The sequence below is a fragment of the Anomaloglossus baeobatrachus genome, chromosome 2 (assembly GCF_048569485.1).
Source record: "Anomaloglossus baeobatrachus isolate aAnoBae1 chromosome 2, aAnoBae1.hap1, whole genome shotgun sequence".
NCBI lineage: Eukaryota > Metazoa > Chordata > Amphibia > Anura > Aromobatidae > Anomaloglossus > Anomaloglossus baeobatrachus.
The window spans coordinates 33953322-33968860 of NC_134354.1; positions in this window are offsets into that span (position 1 = coordinate 33953322).

The following is a 15539-nucleotide window of genomic DNA, read 5'->3' on the forward strand; positions in this document are numbered from 1 at the left end:
ACTGCCCTTCATTGTACTGCCAACACAAACCTTTCTTGAAACTTGCCGGGGACCCGGCCCCCCCCGAACCCCCGGCGCCCCCCCGAAAGGGCTGAGCCGGTGCCGACATCAATCGCATCCATAAGGAAATATCCTTATGGTCCCAACGCATATCTGGCCGCAATGCCTTCCGCTGCCTAAATTGCTCGTCGTAGCGCAGCCACGCCAGTCCGCCATAAACTCGATAAGCCTCCCCTATCGCATCCATGTAGCCGAACAAAGCCGAACAATGCTCCGGCTCCTTCTCCCCGACCACGCTCGCCAAAATCGCAAATGCCTGTAGCCAGTTGGCAAAAGTCCGAGGAATAAGCCTATAACGGCGCTTTTCCTCCTCGTCCTTCTCCTTTTTGGAATCACTCGGCTTAACCCTATCCAAATTAAATTTCTCCAGGGGAAGCAGAGAAAATATCTCCACATATTCCCCTTTCCAAATTTTTTCCCGCACCTCCTTCTTTAAATGGGCCCCCAGCGGGCCCTCAAAACAAACATAAACTTCGCTTTTAGCCCTATCATCTAAGCGCACCACCTCATCCTCCTTCTCCTTTTCCTTCTCCTTTTCCTTCTCCTTTTCCTTCTCCTTTCCCCCCCCCGTCTCACTCCCCCCTTCGCCCCCCCCTCTACTCGCACCCGCTCCGTCACCCCCCGTCGCCGCCGAGGCCCCTAAACCGGCTGCACCCACCCACGCCGCCACCGGCGCCTGGGCCCCCTCCCCCCCCCGCTCCCGAAGCCGCCGCCAGCCCCTGCAACAGCCCCAACAATTGACTCCACACTGCGAAACCAGCGGGCGCTGCCGTAGCCGCAGCCGCCCCCCCCCCCGAAGCCCCCCGCCAGCGCAGCCCCTGCCGCCTCCGCGGCCGTCTCACCCGACCGCCGCTCGGCGTCTCCCGAGACCGCCGCCTCGCTGTCCTCCGTCTGTCGTCCATCCGACTCCTCCGAACCGAAAGCCTCTTCCCCCTCCTCGCCGCTGGCCTCATCTTCCATCCGACATCCGGGGGGCGCCGCCGCAGCACCCCCCCCACCACGGCCGCCAGACAGGGCCGCCGCGTGGGCAGAGTCATCCCCGCTCCATCTCTTGCCCCGGGGTGACAACCCAGGAGACCGTCCTGTCCCCCGCGCCGGCACCCCGGGCCTCGACCTCTTGCGCCCGCCCCCCTGCCGACTGCAAGGGGCCTCTGGGCGCGGACGACCAGACGCCCGGCTCCGGATCTCAGCCGTCGTCGCCTCTGGCCCTCCTGGGCTATTGCAGGCCTCCATCCGCCGAGTCCTCCCGCTCCCACGGGAGACTGCCACATCCGGGGGCTGCACAGCGGTACTGAGTGACCCGGCGGTTGCCGCAGGGCTCCCGCCGTCACTCCTTCTCTCAGCCGCACCGGGGTCAGGCACCGCAGACCCCCCCCCGGCGCCGGACCTACCGCCACGTGCAGCCCCGCGGTCCCCCCGCCGACTGCAGGGGGATCTGCTGGCCTCTCTCCTGCGCCGAGCGCGCTCCCGGCCTGGAGCCGCTGCAGTCTCAGTAACTCCAGCCCGGAGGCCGGGACCGGAAGCAGGCCCCGTGCTGGCCACTCCCACCTCCCGACCGCCGCGGCTGGAACGAAGATTCCTCCCGCCGGCCTCTGCAGCAGCCAGACGCTGCTGCTGCGCTGCACTCTGCGGAGGGTCCCTGGAGGGGCTCTTACATCTCCTCCTCGCCCCCCCCGCGCCCGGGGAATACCTGCGGGGGGGCCGCGACTGGCGCCCGCCGCTGCTGGGGGGACGAGGGGCAAGCGCCGACGGGTTAACCCCGGCAGCCCTGATGTGGGTCTGCACTGCCAGGGGCCCGTGCGCTGCGACCGCTGCCTGAATCAGACGCTGGAGCTCCTGAAGATCTGCCATGGAGGTGCACGTGCAGATCGTTCAGCGTCCGGAAACAGAAGAGGAGGTAACTCCTTCCTCTCCCAGCTAACCCTTTCCCTGCTCCTCCTCTTCCTCCCCGGCTAAAACCATCCCCCAAAGCCATATTAGGCATATACCACTGTCCCTATTAACCCATCACTCCCTACCTCCCCCTTGGTCATGTCGCCCCTCCCCCCAAGTGGGTCCGTGGCTTTCTGAACCGTCTCTTCTCGCTCATAAAGTCCGCACAGAGTCTCACAATTTAAGAAATGTCATTATAGTTACAGACACGGCCTGAAGGTACTAGGTGTGATCCACAGAAAAGGAGCAATGACCATCAATAATACAGTTTCACAATAAATCAAGCTTAACTTCATGTAAAATATGCCGTACATCCGCCAAAGGTGGAAGCCAAAATACTGAAATACAATTGTATGTAAAAAAGGAGAACACGCGAGCAATTGTTTTGTTTGGTTTTCATCTTTGCAATGAAGAGAAATCTTTTTTTTTTCATTGCTGATTCTATGAGAGCTGTTTTTGTTTATGTTTTAGTACTTTCTATATTTTTGTGCCGCCATATTCTGTGAGCCAGATGTTGTACATTTTACAGTTAACACAAGTGGTTGAAGCAAGTAACATACAGACTGCTATGGGGCCCGTGAATCCAGGGGGCCCGGTGCCAGCACCAGCATCAGGTCCCCTACCCGGCACCACTCTTTTAACTGTATCAGCATAGCAGAGGCCGATACAGTTAAAAACAATGATGAAAGAGGAAGCGCTCCGCTCCATTCTTCATTATTCTCCCTTGGCGTCTGAGATCTGACATCTCAGTGCAGCGGGCGCCATAACGTCACGACTGTGCACCCGCTGTGCCGAGATGTGCAGACCTTCAGAACACACACCACATGTCATCTTTAAAAATGATTATACAGGCATAAGCACACCAGCATCAACAGGTCTAATATATTATTACTGTGTACAGAATGTAATTGTGAAATCTGGTGATAACTTTAGCAACAAATCTGCTTTAAATGATTGTGGGGACCTCATCTCTGAAATCAGCAAAAGAAAGAACAAAGAAGTCAACTATTTGAGGGTCATTATACTGTATACAAGCAATTATAGAGTGTCAAGGATTGTGTGGGGTCTGTCATACTGTGCAGAAGGCTGTGGGGGCATTATACTGTGCGGAGGGCTGTCGGGGCCATTATACTGTGCGGAGGGCTGTGGGGACCATTATATTGTGCGGAGGGCTGTGGGGACCATTATATTGTGCGGAGAGCTGTTGCAGCCATTATACTGTGAAGAGAGGTGTGGGGGCCATTATATGGTGCGGAGAGGTGTGGGGGCCATTATACTGTGCGGAGGGCTGTGGGGACCATTATACTATGTGGAGAGCTGTTGCAGCCATTATACTGTGAAGAGAGGTGTGGGGGCCATTATATTGTGCGGAGAGGTGTGGGGACCATTATACTGTGTGGAGAGCTGTGGGGACCATTATACTGTGTGGAGAGCTGTGGGGGCCATTATACTGTGCGGAGAGCTGTGGGGGCCATTATACTGTGTGGAGAGCTGTGGGGGCCATTATATTGTGCGGAGATATGTGGGGGCCATTATATTGTGCGGAGAGGTGTGGGGGCCATTATACTGTGTGGAGAGCTGTGGGGGTCATTATATTGTGCGGAGAGGTGTGGGGACCATTATACTATGCGGAGAGCTGTGGGGGCCATTATACTGTGTGGAGAGCTGTGGGGGCCATTATACTGTGTGGAGAGCTGTGGGGGCCATTATACTGTGTGGAGAGCTGTGGGGGCCATTATACTGTGTGGAGAGCTGTGGGGGCCATTATATTATGCGAAGAGCTGTGGGGGCTATTATATTGTGTGAAGAGCTGTGGGGGCCATTATATTGTGTGAAGAGCTGTGGGGGCCATTATATTGTGTGGAGAGCTGTGGGGGGCATTTGTTACGAGGGGGACCCGGGGAAGCGTGCCAAGATGGGAAATGGACAGCTTCCGCCGGTCAAGGTCCACTGTGCGGTGTAAGGGACCACTGCTATGGTCAGGAAAGAGTGAGCGGGTTGCTACTAGTGATCGTCTGGAACGTCACAGACGATCTATGTACACCGGTACGCCCTAACCCGTGAGGGTTGTATGGCTCGGGGCTTCTCGTACGGTGTACCTGTTGCACGGGGACGCACAGAGGTGCCTACGCACGTGTGCCAGCGGGAGTCACAGGATATGGCACGAGGGTAGCACAGAGGTGCCCACGCACGTGTGCTTTCAATAACCAGGTGAGTCCGGTGGAGACTCGAGGAGCTCACCTGGGACAGGAACACGGCCTGTTGAAGGAGATACTGCCGGAGCAGCAAGGCAGGAACACGGCCTGCAAACCAGGTGCTGCCTGAGCAGCAAGGGCAAAGCCCACGAAAGACAATGACGTCTGTACAGTGGCGTGGCAGCACGCTGCCAGACATCCAAACATAGAAGGACGGTCGCACGCCGCCATGATGGCAGGAGGGGTTTTTATGGAGATGTAGCTCCAGCCAAGGGCGGGCGCGAGACGGATGTGACCCAATCATGATCTGTGACGTCCTGGCCCGGCCAGTCAGGATTCAGCACATCACCAGCCTCGTTATCTGGCCGTGTGATACCAGTGAGCGAATCAGAAGACATCACGTGGGGCACATGCTCAACCTCCTGCCTCTGGGTCATAAAGGCGGGATCTTCGGTTTCACAATGTGCAGAGCTAAGGGAAGTCTTGCTGCTTCCCTGAGCATCTATCCTTTGCACACTGTGCAACCACTCCGACCCTCTGCGATGCTGAGCAGGAGGACACGTGGCAGGCAAGGGATGGGAGACCACTCCATTCCTTACAAGGAGTAAACCACTAGGTGTCACCCTTCTGCTGCATCTAGGAGGAGGAAACTCCTGCAGTCTCCCAGGCCTTTGGCGCTGCTGAGCAAGAGGGCTCGCGGCAGACAAGGAATGGGGGACCACCTCATTCCTTGCAAGAGGAGAGCCACGAGATGTAACAGGCATTATATTGTGTGGAGAGCTGTGGGGGCCATTATATTGTGTGGAGAGCTGTGGGGGCCATTATATTGTGTGGAGAGCTGTGGGGGGCATTATATTGTGTGGAGAGCTGTGGGGGGGCATTATATTGTGCGGCGAGCTGTGGGGGCCATTATGCTGTGCGGGGGCATTATATTGTGCGGAGAGCTGTGGGGGCCATTATACAATGGTAAGCTTTGTGTGAGGTCCATAATAATTGTGTGGGGGCATTATATTGTGCGGAGAGGTGTGGGGGCATTATATTGTGCGGAGAGGTGTGGGGACCATTATACTATGCGGAGAGCTGTGGGGGCCATTATACTGTGTGGAGAGCTGTGGGGGCCATTATACTGTGCGGAGAGCTGTGGGGGCCATTATATTGTGCGAAGAGCTGTGGGGGCCATTATATTGTGTGAAGAGCTGTGGGGGCCATTATATTGTGTGAAGAGCTGTGGGGGCCATTATATTGTGTGGAGAGCTGTTGGGGGCCATTATATTGTGTGGAGAGCTGTGGGGGGCATTATATTGTGCGAAGAGCTGTGGGGGCCATTATATTGTGTGGAGAGCTCTGGGGGCCATTATATTGTGTGGAGAGCTCTGGGGGCCATTATATTGTGCGAAGAGCTGTGGGGGCCATTATATTGTGTGGAGAGCTGTGGGGGCCATTATATTGTGCGGAGAGCTGTGGGGGCCATTATATTGTGTGGAGAGCTGTGGGGGCCATTATACAATGGTAAGCTTTGTGTGAGGTCCATAATAATTATGTGGGGGCCAGTAGGAGCCATTATACAGTTTGAAGGTTTGTATGGGGTCCATCATACTGTACGGAGGGCTGTGGGGTCCATCATACTGTGTGGAGGGCTGTGGGGGCCATTATACAGTGTGAAGAGGTACGGGGGCCATTATACTGTATGTAGGGCCCATTAAACCACATGGAGGGCTATGTGGGGGTCACAGTTGGGGATTATGCTGTGTTAGGGTCACGATACTTTGCCAGGATAGCTGATGGAGGGTACGGTAGGGTCATTATACTGTGTTGTGTAGGGTACGATGGAAGAATTCACTGTGGGGGTATCATACAGTGTTTGGGGGGCACTTTTGTTGCCATCACACTTCCTGGCTGCAATGAAAGGGGAATCTAAGGGCTTCAATAGAAGGAAAATTACTTTCAATGGGCTGAAAACTTGTGACTTGCTATTATGTAACCCAGTAGAATTAGATCCTCTGTTATAGAGCCCCATGATGTCTATGTATGCCCCTGCCGCATAGTGCATTCATCTATTCATCTATGGGAACGGAGAGTCACAGATGAATGATGGGAGAACATAAAGAAATAATCTGCCTGTAATCTGCCATCTGCTCAAACTGATAACATCAATAATGTTCTGCATATTAATTGTAAATATTCTCCTTGGTGAATGAAGGGAGACAACGCCCAACCATCACCGATGAGAAAGAACCCTGCAATATGATTTCTGGGTACTTTATATAAGCTCTGTGTATTTCAATGTAAGTTTTATGTATAGTATTTCCATATGAATGCTCTATGTTTCTATATAAGTTCTGAACACTTCTATGAGTTCCATGATCTTCCATTTCAGTTCTGTATACTTCTATATGGGTTCTGGATACATCTATATGGGTTCTGGATACTTCTATATGAGTTCTGGATACTTCTATAGGAGTTTTGGATATTTCTATATGGGTTCTGGATACTTCTATATGGGTTATGGATACTTCTACATGAGTTCTGGATATTTCTATATGGGTTATGGATACTTCTATATGGGCTCTGGATACTTCTATGAGTTCTGGATATTTCAATATGAGTTCTGGATACTTCTATATGGGCTCTGGATACTTCTATGAGTTCTGGATATTTCTATATGAGTGCTGGATACTTTTATATGTGTTCTGGATACTTCTATATGACTTCTGGGTACTTCTATATGAGTTCTCGATACTTCTATATTGGTTCTGGATACTTCTATAGGAGTTCTGGGTACTTCTATATGAGTGCTGGATCTTTCTATATGAGTTCTGTATCTTTCTATATGAGTTCTGTATCTTTCTATATGAGTTCTGGATACTTTTATATGTGTTCTGGATACTTTTATATGTGTTCTGGATACTTCTATGTGAGTTCTGGGTACATCTATATGAGTTCTCGATACTTCTATATGAGTTCTGAGTACTTCTATATGGGTTCTGGACACCTATATGAGTTCTGGATATTTCTACATGAGTTCTGTGTACTTCTATATGGGTTCTGAATACTTCTATATGAGCTCTGGATATGTCTATATCATTCCTGAATACTTCTATATGAGATCTGGTTACCTCTATACGAGTTCTGAGTACTTTTATATAATTTCTTGGTACTTCTATATAAGTTCTGGATACTTCTATATGACTTTTGGATACTTCTATATGAGTTCTGAGTACTTTAACATGGGTTCTGGGTACTTCTATATGGGTAATGGACACTTCTATATGAGCTATGGATACTTCTATGTGAGTGCTGGATATTTCTATGAGTTCTGGATATTGCTATATGAGATTTGGATACTTCTATATGCATTCTGGATACTTCTATATGAGTTCTGGATACTTAGATATGGGTTCTGGGTCCTTCTATATGAGTTCTGGATATGTCTATATGAGTTCTGGATACATCTATATGAGTTCTGAGTACAGCTATATGAGTTGTGGGTACTTATGTATGAGCGCTAGATATTTCTATATAGTTTCTAGATATTTCTATATGAGTCCTGGATACTTGTATATGGGTTCTGGGTACTTCTATATGAGTTCTGGGATCTTATATATGAATTCTAGGAACTTCTATATGGGTTCTGGGTACTTCCATATGAGTTCTGGATACTTATATCTGTTCTGGGTACTTCTATATGAGTTCTGGATACTTTATATGACTTCTGGGTACTTCTATACGAGTTCTGGATACTTCTATATGGGTTCTGGGTGCTTCTATGAGTTCTAGGTACTTTTATATGGGTTCTGTGTACTTCTATATAAGTTCTGGATACTTTTATATGACTTCTGGGTACTTCTATATGAGTTCTGGATACTTCTATATGGGTTCTGGGTGCTTCTATGAGTTATAGGTACTTTTTTATGGGTTCTGGGTACTTCTATATGAGTTCTTGATACATCTATATGAGTTCTCGATACTTCTATATGAGTTCTGAGTACTTCTATATGGGTTCTGGACACCTATATGAGTTCTGGATATTTCTACATGAGTTCTGTGTACTTCTATATGGGTTCTGAATACTTCTATATGAGCTCTGGATATGTCTATATCATTCCTGAATACTTCTATATGAGATCTGGTTACCTCTATACGAGTTCTGAGTACTTTTATATAATTTCTTGGTACTTCTATATAAGTTCTGGATACTTCTATATGACTTTTGGATACTTCTATATGAGTTCTGAGTACTTTAACATGGGTTCTGGGTACTTCTATATGGGTAATGGACACTTCTATATGAGCTATGGATACTTCTATGTGAGTGCTGGATATTTCTATGAGTTCTGGATATTTCTATATGAGATTTGGATACTTCTATATGCATTCTGGATACTTCTATATGAGTTCTGGATACTTAGATATGGGTTCTGGGTCCTTCTATATGAGTTCTGGATATGTCTATATGAGTTCTGGATACATCTATATGAGTTCTGAGTACAGCTATATGAGTTGTGGGTACTTATGTATGAGCGCTAGATATTTCTATATAGTTTCTAGATATTTCTATATGAGTCCTGGATACTTGTATATGGGTTCTGGGTACTTCTATATGAGTTCTGGGATCTTATATATGAATTCTAGGAACTTCTATATGGGTTCTGGGTACTTCCATATGAGTTCTGGATACTTATATCTGTTCTGGGTACTTCTATATGAGTTCTGGATACTTTATATGACTTCTGGGTACTTCTATACGAGTTCTGGATACTTCTATATGGGTTCTGGGTGCTTCTATGAGTTCTAGGTACTTTTATATGGGTTCTGTGTACTTCTATATAAGTTCTGGATACTTTTATATGACTTCTGGGTACTTCTATATGAGTTCTGGATACTTCTATATGGGTTCTGGGTGCTTCTATGAGTTATAGGTACTTTTTTATGGGTTCTGGGTACTTCTATATGAGTTCTTGATACTTCTATATGGGTTCTGGATACTTCTATATGACTCCATTACTTACAGACTTTGTTTCTCCTCTGACTCTCAGCACAAGCCTAACCGGACCAGGAGGTCTCTTCTGACCCCTCCCAGCGCTTTCTCACTGAGCACATCTATGTGTTCCTGCTTCGCTGGCAGTTTAGAAACCCTCAGCGCACGCTGCTGTAGTCTATATCATCATCATCATCCCATGGAAGAATATTTTATTTCCCAGGGAATATTACACGGCCTTTAAGTCTCCTTGCACTGTAACGGGGGCAGGGGGCGCCTCGGGGGTTGTAGTCGCGGTCTCTCGCCCAGGGGGCGGCAGGCTGACGCCCGGCCGTCACTTGTAAGACAGGGGTGTTGTTTGTGGGGCAGAGTGTGGGTGGCAGGGACACTTCCATGTGGGCAATTTGCTTCTCGGTAACACCTTTTTTTCTCGGCTCACAGGCCTCTTCACCACTCCCAGTAAAGAGCCACAGACAGGCAGTTGATGAACCAAGAAACATTTTATTGAGCACAACTTCCACTCTTCTTTACACCTTTCAGCATCAAGTCACTTTGGTTTACAGGTTAAACTTCTTGCTGACGGTTTCCTCTTTCCCTGGTGACTTTCCCTTGCCTGCAGGGGACATGCGTTAACCCCCTAGTAGCTGCACACTGAACCCTGTTTCACTGTAGGGCAGATCTAGCACAAACTACCGGCTCCGGATAAGTTCTCACCTCTCCATTTCTTTGCCGGGGAACTGCTTCACTTGTTTTCTACGGGCGTTCCCATTTACCTTCACTTCTTTGTCAGGGCACTACCCTTCGCCTGCAGGGGCCACTTGTTATCCCCCTGATAGCTGCACTGCACTGTAGTACACACCACCGGCTTTGGGACTAGTCTTGACTCTTCCACTTCTTCTGCCACTGCAGCACTTCCACACTCTGCCCCGTCACCTCAGGCTTCTTTCTCCAGTCACATCTCACTGCACACTGGACTCTGCATTCAGAACCCTTCCTTCCCCACCTAGGCTGTCCTGCCCCTTCCTTCCCTGCCACTGTTACCAGGGGAACCACTGCTCTACACTGGCACCTAGTGGGGAAACAGTTTATGACAGGTAACATTTTACCATTAAAGGGGTTAGGCCGGTTTCACACATCTGGCTTTTCGCCAGACAATACAGTACAGTGACAGCGCTGTAACTTCCGGGTCACATGCGCCGGTCACATGACAGCATGTGACCGGCGCTTGTTGCGCTGTCACTGTACTGTAGTCACTGTATGGAAGAGCGCCGGATCCGGCAAACCGGCGAAAAGCCGGATGTGTGAAACCGGCCTTATCCAGCTTCTTTGACATTCTTTTTTATTTCCCTATTGGGCTACATTGGGGCAGGTAAGTAGATAGAGACAACTTACCTGCCCTGCTGTCAGCCCCTCTCCCCCGGCTCAGAGTGGTCATGTGACCGCTCCTGCCGCGATTTTGCTGCTTCCGGTCATTTCATGTCAATATGGGCAGGGCCATGTTGACATGCAAATGTGGAACAGCTTGTCACCTCCCTGCTGGGCTGTACAGTGCGTGGAGTCACCGCCCCCTTCCCTGCACCCTCCCACACATTCCCCCGCACCTCCAGTAACCTCCGCCTGCACTGCTGTGGGGTCCGTGACCTGGGGGTGGGGCCTGGCGGCAGCTGCCGTGGTGTCAGCGCCAGCACCGGGCCCCCTGCCCAGGATCGCACATTCAAATGTACCGGCATCACAGATCACCGATGCCGGTACATTTGAAAGTGCTGATGAGAAGCAGCGCAGCGCAGCTTCTCATCACTGTCCCTCCCGCTGTCTGTGCTCTCTTCAGCACAGCGGTGACGTCACTACTGTGCTGAAGAGAGCACAGACAGCGCACGTGCAGGAGTGGCGGGGACCAAGGACAGGTGAGTATGTACTCCACATGTGTTCCCGATGGGGATGGGGATGGGGATGGGGGGGTTGCAGAGCCATATGTGTGCGTGTGAGGTGCAGAGCCATATGTGTGCGTGTGCAGAGCCATGTGTGTGCGTGTACGGTGCAGAGCCATATGTGTGCGGGTGCGGTGCAGAGCCATATGTGTGCGGGTGCGGTGCAGAGCCATATGTGTGCGGGTGCGGTGCAGAGCCATATGTGTGCGTGTGCGGTGCAGAGCCATATGTGTGCGGGTGCGGTGCAGAGCCATATGTGTGCATGTGCGGTACAGAGCCATATGTGTGCGTGTGCGGTGCAGAGCCATATGTGTGCGGTGCAGAGCCATATGTGTGCGTGTGCGGTGCAGAGCCCGATGTGGGGCTGTTATTTGCAATGTTGTAGTGATACCAGGTCAGGTGCTGGGGAAGAAAACTGACAGGGAATGTGTGTGCAGGGGGCGGGCAGAGGGTGGGGCTGGACACTGAGGCTGGGCGGTGCCAGCTGTGACTGGGAGGTTTGGCACAGGAAGTGGTCATGTTTGCTGGATCTGAATGTAAACAAGAGCTGCAGAGAATAAAGGGATAATTCAAGAGGAACAAAAGTTAGAAAACAAAAAATAACAATGTAGGTGTGATTTATATGACAATACAGCACAGATAAACTCAAAATTTTTTGTTAAGCTAATGTCGGACAACTCCTTTAACATTTACAATTTGCCACCATACTACTGTGGCGTCTTCAGGGGGGGAAAAACAGCTCCTTCACTACCAGGGGTCCGACTACCCCTTACATTCCTCCCCTCTTTAACCTCAGCCTCCTGGCGAGGTTCATACCTGCAAAACAACACATGTAGGAAAACACACAGACTGGCACACAAGTTTGGTGCCCGGAGTCCCTCCAGGGAAGCTCCCGGTCTTAGTCGCACATCTGCCCAGAGGCCCTCCTCAGGCGCTCCCGGTCTTAGCTGACCTTCTGCCCGGAGGCTATTTCCAAGCGCTCCCGGTCTCTGGGTGGGCAGAAAACAACAAGACAACAAGATTCCTTCTTAACAGTCACGGAAGGAGTCCATGCACAGTTCTGCATTAAGCTCCTCCCGGGTTCAGTACTTTTAACGTTACTGTAACTGGAAACATTCACCGGCTTTCAACAGTACCGGTTTTCAACGGCAAACAAATCACTCTCTTCCGGACGATTACCTCTTGGTCTGGGATATCTTGCCAATACGGGGCCTTAACTCCTGAGGGGGGCAGAGGGCCTATCTTAACAGACGCGGGCGCCTCCGGAATCTGTACGGATGCTCCTGGTTGCCCGCTCCCCAGAGTCAGCCGGGACTTGTTGGTGGCCCGGACTTCCGTCGTCGTTTCCCCGGTAACGGCATCCCATGAGGTAAAAAACGTGACCTTCGCTGGTTTCTCCGAGACTCCAGTCACGGCCGGTATCATGCTTGCCGGCAACGTGATGGTGGGTAACTCTCCCACCGAGCTCTCCATCAGACGTCCTCTTCCGCGTCCTACGGGCACCAGCGCGCCCGCTACGGCTTGCTTGTCTGTCCTGGCCTCCATTTTGTGTAGCACAGGTAACTGGAACTGTTGCTTCTGCTGCTGGGATTGCAATGGCGCCGGGGAAGGTGGAGGCGGTTCTTCTTTTCCCGCTTTAGCACACACTCCAACCCCGGTTCACCCACCAGGTCTGCATAGCGTTGTCGATGCCTTTTCTTTCTTGCGGCGCCGCCCACGTCTCTAGACCTCTGCAGCTTCTTGGGGCAGGTACCTCCCCTCTTTGAGCGGCGCACTCCGGGCTTCTTCCTCCCAGGCCAGCCCAGCGCTTTTCGTTTGGCGCCAACTTTTCGCGCCACCACTGAGTCCATGAGGACGGCCGCCATCTTGTGGCCCGTTCAGCACGTCAGGCACCACTTGATCTTCCTCACAGTCTCTGGTCAGGGTTTCTTGCATGCAGGCTTGATCCTGCCGACTACGCCAGTTTGTAACGGGGGCAGGGGGCGCCTCGGGGGTTGTAGTCGCTGTCTCTCGCCCAGGGGGCGGCAGGCTGACGCTCGGCTGTCACTTGTAAGACAGGGGTGTTGTTTGTGGGGCAGAGTGTGGGTGGCAGGGACACTTCCATGTGGGCAATTTGCTTCTCGGTAACACCTTTTTTTCTCGGCTCACAGGCCTCTTCACCACTCCCAGTAAAGAGCCACAGACAGGCAGTTGATGAACCAAGAAACATTTTATTGAACACAGCTTCCACTCTTCTTTACACCTTTCAGCATCAAGTCACTTTGGTTTACAGGTTAAACTTCTTGCTGACGGTTTCCTCTTTCCCCCGTAACTTTCCCTCACCTGCAGGGGACATGCGTTAACCCCCTAGTAGCTGCACACTGAACCCTGTTTCACTGTAGGGCAGATCTAGCACAAACTACCGGCTCCGGATAAGTTCTCACCTCTCCATTTCTTTGCCGGGAAACTGCTTCACTTGTTTTCTACGGGCGTTCCCATTTACCTTCACTTCTTTGTCAGGGCACTACCCTTCGCCTGCAGGGGCCACTTGTTATCCCCCTGATAGCTGCACTGCACTGTAGTACACACTACCGGCTTTGGGACTAGTCTTGACTCTTCCACTTCTTCTGCCACTGCAGCACTTCCACACTCTGCCCCGTCACCTCAGACTTCTTTCTCCAGTCACATCTCACTGCACACTGCACACTGCATTCAGAGACCTTCCTTCCCCACCTAGGCTGCCCTGCCCCTTCATTCCCTGCCACTGTTACCAGGGGAACCACTGCTCTACACTGGCACCTAGTGGAGAAACCGTTTATGACAGGTAACATTTTACCATCAACATTTACAATTTGCCACCATACTACTGTGGCGTCTTCAGGGGGGGAAAAACAGCTCCTTCACTACCAGGGGTCCGACTACCCCTTACAGCACCATCAGTGGTTTTATACCACCAATATGACTGGTTCCCATTAAAGAAAAACTTTACCTTATAGACTCACCATTGAAGGCCTCTCCTCAGCAAAGTGCCCGCTGCCCATGATTGTGCCCCCTTAGAGCCCCCACTGTGCTCCTATGACAGCGCCATAAACATTGTCCTTCAAGAGTGACAGCCAAAGCATGCATACATCACACATACATCTTCCCTATAGACACTAATTTGATCCCCTGAAACAAAAGCTAAAGAATACAGCAGCACTCTGTAAGCACTCAGACATATGCAAACATAGAATATATGAAATTTAAACTGCAATAATGATATTTGGAATATAAATTAGCAAAATCAAGGTACTTAGCGCACAAATTGGCCAATTAATGTGAGCCCATCTACCACGGCAAGGTGACTTTTCTTTGATGGGACCATATGCTAATTTCATACCAAGGTCACCTTGTTGTGGTTGATGGGCTCACGTGAATTGGCCAATTTTTCTAAATTATATTCTATATAGCATATATTCTATGTTTGCATATATCTTAGCGCTTACGGAGCACTGCTGTATTCTTTTGCTTGTGTTTCGTGTAGTAAATGCACCTGGCACCTGTTCACACTTACTATGCTGTATTTGGAGATGCAGGTTTTTGGTCTCCCTTGTGAGTAGTCTCAGTACCATAAAACAGGGCCCCATCCGTAATGATATATTTTCTTTTTATAAGAAGGACTCACAACGTGTCACGGCAGTGCTACCTACAGCCATGCCACAATACACCACCCAGTTCCTGGCTCATGAGCTATTTAGAGTTCTACATAAGCTTCCACTGGAGGGCGCCAATATGCAACCATCTATGATCTCTATGGTCAGTGCAGTAAAGAGAGGATGGCGCTGCTGAAAAGTATTATCGGCAAATTCTACGTAAGTCTCCACTAGGTGGCGCCATTATGCAATCATCTAATTCCACATTGATCTCTACAGTCAGCGCAGTAAAGTGAGGATGACGCTGCTGTAAAGTATTATCAGCAAGTGCACTTTTTTGAGTGATGCCATTGCACAACTCGAGGGGGTTGTGCTGCGGACCCTTACATACACAAATACCATGTAAATCTGCCTTAATTTTAGGGGAATCCTGCAATATTGCACAATTCCTTGAAATATAGAAACATACCTGCGGCTGACTGGTTAGCGGAATGTAGCATAGATTCAGGTAATCCGTCTATCCTTCGGAGATTTGTGGAGCGGCGCGCTCTCTAATTTATGACCGCTCGTTTGTGTAATTTTCAGCTTGCTAAGCTCGTATTAGAGAGAATCGTCTCTGTTTACCTCCAGCGTCGCTCTACGCGCAGCACAACAATGTCAAATCACCCTCAGGGGGGAAAAGGAGAGTCGGAGACAAAAAATATCAGAGAATTCGGGAAAGTCATCTGTATATAATGGGGAGGATAAGCTTCATTTCACGCAGCTGGAAATGTTCTTCATTAGGCTGATTGTATTTAGATTACAAGGCTAATGAACAGGAGATCAGTATGGAGGA